The sequence below is a fragment of the Anolis carolinensis genome, chromosome 2, assembly GCF_035594765.1.
Source record: "Anolis carolinensis isolate JA03-04 chromosome 2, rAnoCar3.1.pri, whole genome shotgun sequence".
In the NCBI taxonomy this organism is placed as follows: Eukaryota; Metazoa; Chordata; class Lepidosauria; order Squamata; family Dactyloidae; genus Anolis; species Anolis carolinensis.
Genome location: NC_085842.1, coordinates 266,685,706 through 266,690,278, shown reverse-complemented (window position 1 = coordinate 266,690,278; position 4,573 = coordinate 266,685,706). Strand labels below are relative to the sequence as shown.

General features: G+C 39.3%; 1 protein-coding gene across 1 annotated transcript in view; it reads right to left on the bottom strand.

Moving 5' to 3' along the window:
- fem1c (fem-1 homolog C) overlaps window positions 1-4,573 on the bottom strand; it is a 40,727-nt gene that overhangs the window by 29,643 nt on the left and 6,511 nt on the right. The gene's annotated exons all lie outside the window — the stretch shown is intronic.

Here is a 4,573-nt window from a genome sequence, read left to right as displayed (position 1 = left end):
CTGTGGAGAGGGAAAAGAGGAAACTAGTGATCACGCATACTGCACAGTGAAACATTTTAGAGCATGATTACACCTAAACACCTACTAAAATGCCTATACAAATGACATATAAATTATCTAGTAGGCTTACTTCTGAAATAATTAAGATGATAAAGTTACATCTCATAAACAAATATTTTGTGAGTGGACCAATATTCAAAGGTGGTATTTTAATTTATGGCATTAACAAGTCAAAAGGGCAACCTCCTTTTTAGTCACTTGAATAAACTTCACACTTGCATTTAAAAAAAATAATCGGTCATGAATATTTGGGCTTTCATATTTGCCAGCTCAAAGACAACAGCCTTTTATCAGAATTTCCTAACACAGCTGTTCTATTGGAAATCTTCCTGTAAAGCATTCTTCCACATTCTCCTAATAAACATTTTTTTAACAATTCACCCAGCTGTGTTAAAGTATTAATTGTGCCTAAGCAATCAGACTCTGGGTGGAGATAAAAGAAAGCCCTTTCTTGCCTCTAAATCCAATAAGATCACAATCAAGTGAACATGAGAGATTAAAATTGGGCAGGATCCTGTAAAGCAGTGATTTCCAAAGTGGGCGCTACCGCACCCTGGTGGGCGCTGCAGCGATCCAGGGGGGCGGCGATGACGCCTATTAGGACATGGAGGTGGGGCCAGGGGAGGGGCGGGGCCTCTTCCCAAGTACCGGAGACAGGGCTGAGCACCTGAGGCGTCTGTTAGGACACAGGGGTTGGAGCTAGAGGAGTGGGTGTGGCTTCTTCCCAAGAGCCCGAGACAGGGCGGAGCTAGGGAAAGGGGCGGGGCCTCCTTCCAAGAGCATGAGATAGGGCTGAGCCTCTATACCTCTCCTGAGAGGCCCTTTAGGACTAAAGGGTGGGGATAGAGGTGGGGGCGGGGCCTCTTCCAAGAGCACAAGAGAGGACTAAGCCTCTGTATACCTCCCCTGAGGCGCTTGTTAGAACATGGGGGCAGGGTATAGAGGCTCAGCCCCGCCAGGCACTTGGGAAGAGCGCCCCCCCCCGCGTCCTGCCAGGCACCGCAGGACAGGGATAGAAGCTCAGCCCTGCCTCAGAGCTCGCAACTCGGCCCATCCCATTCCTGGCCACCCATTTGTGGTCCCGCCCACCTCCCCCTCCCAGCCCTGCATCTTGGACTAGGGGAGAGGCTTAGCCCCACCCACTTGAACAGCAGCCACCCCACCCCTCTAAGCCACGCCCCCCTTCCAGGGGGCACTGAGTAATATTTTTTCTGGAAAGGGGTGGCAGGCCAAATAAGTTTGGGAACCACTGCTGTAAAGGAAGGGAAGGCCATATAGGTGAGTAATGCTGATTTTCCTCTGGGAAACAAAAATATGTACTGTGGCACAGCTTTGGCTAGATCTCATTGAACCTAACACAAGTATTATAAATATTTATTTCTAATTTTCATTTTGTTGAAATTTAACTTTCTTCTCTAACGCAGCAATCAAGTCTCTCCAGGAGGACTCAATTCATAGTGGTCATATATTTAGCTGCCCACAGTTCTGTAGCCAAACCACTTATCCCCAATAAAATATTCATGCCTAAAAGAAGAATACCCCAATAAGGTTCACATGAACCAACAATGCAGAAATTGACAGTTCTGCTATCATAAAATCACAAGTCCTCAGAGCTCCTTGTAAGTCTACAGCCAACAGATGCCAAGATAAGTGATAGAGCTATCTAAATAAATAAATACCTAAATGAAAGTACCTCTCTATGTAGCATCAAAAGTCATTTACTACCAAGTGGATCCTCTAGCATTCAAGCCTAACACTTTAATGATGGGCTTGTGCTCTTGTTAATAAGTAGATCTGATTGCAAATAACTACCCTATATTGTCACTTCAATGGCCTATGGTTACATCAGGTAGGGGTGGAAATCACAAAGCCTTTCCAATATTACTGAACTACAACTTCCAGCACTTCTAGTGATTGGTTGTGCTGGCTATGATTGCCTAGCCTTGCAATCAATGTAGAGGGGCACATAATTGCCGCACCTGGTTTATAGGCTTTAATTAACTATCGTTACAATTTTTGATCCTGGTTATAAATGTCATTTCTTAATTGATTCTATCATAAAAACATGGGAAAGATTTATTAAACTGCAAAAACTCTGTTTTTGCGTGAAATTCTGAATCACATTTTGCTATAGTTTTTCAATGAATATCTCATAAAGTCTCAACCAATTCAACACAGTTTGTGACAGCTACAAAAAAAGTTTCTGGAATATAACGACGACTTTCAAAATAAATACAGTAGAGTCTCACTTATCCAGCATTCTGGATTATCCAACACATTTTTGTAGTCAATGTTTTCAATGCATTGTGATATTTTGGTGCTAAATTCGTAAATACAGTAATTACTACATAGCATTAATGTGTAATGAACTACTTTTTCTGTCAAATTTGTTGTATAACATGTTTTGGTGCTTAATTTGTAAAATCATAACCTATTTTGATGTTTAATAGGCTTTTTCTTAATCTCTCCTTATTATCCAACATATTCGCTTATCCAACGTTCTGCCGGCCCGTTCTGGATAAGTGAGACTCTACTGTACTGCATAATTAAGCATGGAAGAATACTTTCAAACTAGGGGCAGATTTTCTTTCAAATTTTGTTACATAGTGTTATTAGTTCCAACTTCCAACTAAAATCAACCCACTGACTTAAGAATGTCATTCAATAATTATGGAAATCCTATTCATCCAATGAGTATTTGACAGCTCCAGACATTCAACCTCCTTCCCCAGAGAGATCAGGATGCCCTGTTCAACTTTTGTAGACCAGTAAAAAAAATCCTTGCCATTGGGCATTTATAAACTAATGACGGTTGGATTTTTAAAGCCAGTGTGACTGGGATTTAAATTCTGGTATTAAGTTTTAATACATTTCAATATTTTACATTTAATGAGTTTAGGATAATTTATTTGCTTGATTTTTATATTTATATCTTAATCTATTTGCACGGTTTTTAATGAGCATTGTTTTATTGTTAGCCATGCTAAGTACCTATACAAAGAGAAAGGCAGGTTAAAATAAAGAAATATTTGGGATTAACAATTGGATTCAGCCCTATATAAAAACAGCAACTATTTTCAGCAGGTTGTTGCCTGCCTGACTCGTTCTGTAACTAATAGATGCACTGCTATGATGTCACAGAATACTGTCCAACTCCTGGAAAGCTTTCAACTCGATAATGTTTATAAATAGTGCTGCTCCTTCAAAGGAAATAAAACATCTAGGAAATTGCTCATATCAAGCTCAGAGACAGCATGCAACAGAGCCAGGGTAAAAAAGCAGAGACATTTATGGGAAGGTATTTAAGAAAGTAGTAAAGTTAAGAAATAACAAAACAGAATAATTTAAGAAAAGGAAGCCAAATTAGGGATGTCAGCAAAAAAATAGTTGCATTTCAAATCCCAGAAGATTATTGGTATTTGCCCCCCCCCCCCTTTGTACTGTGTCTAAATGCAAGGGGCTCCTTCAACAGTCATAACCGTTAAATAACAATGCAGTCAACAACAGCATTACATTGTGATCACATCTACTCCAAACTTTGGGAATTTATCCTAAACCTGGTAAAAAAATATCACTCAATGTGATGGAATCTTACGTTTTCCCACAAAATTGGGCAATCAGTCTAAAATGTACACAGAATATCTTAATTCTGACAGGTAACTAGATTGACCCAGTCTACAAGCCAAAACAGCAAGAATGTTCTTTTTTCAAGAATGTATTTGTTTTTTAAAAACAGCCACCAAGTATTTGCTGCTATTTATAACTTTGCACAAAGTAGGATTTAAAAAGAGATAGTGTGCAATGGTCTTCCTTGTACTGAGATGTTACTTAATTGCATTCACTAATCTTACTTTTCCTTGTTAAAAGTCACTGTACGAATGAAAATAATATGTATGTCCGGCTATATGTTTGTTGCTCTTTGGATAACAGTTATTATACTAGCTTGACTATAACTTTATGAAAATTATTATTTATGGATTAATAATGCCCTGTTTGAACCATTGTATTTTGTATCTTAATCATTTAGGCTGCAATCTTATTTGCAGTTACCTGTCCAGTGACAACAAACATGTATATGATGGAATTGTGAAAGATTTAACTCACATTCTTATGGCCAGACTACGCTACTACTTCAGTACTGTACTTACAGGAAAAAAAATGCAGGCCTTGGTAACATCAGAGAGCCAGCATGGTATAGTTATTTGAGCACTCTGGAGACCAGGATTCAAATCCCCAGCAAATGGGCAGCAAATGTGGAGTAGGAGCAGAGAGGGACAGTGAGATATTGGAGGATTGATATACGAGAGCTATAGCAGCTTGCCTTTCATCCCTTGAGTTGGACTGCTGTCTCCCAGTGCATTAAAAAAAAAGATCCTATGAAGAACACAGTAACTGAATTCCTATGTACCTAAAACGGGATGAGGTACTATCTTTTATTTTATATCACACAGCAACATTTCTTGGATCGGCTCTTGATGTTATTTTAACTGCATAGGCTGTTGTGTTGTATAGA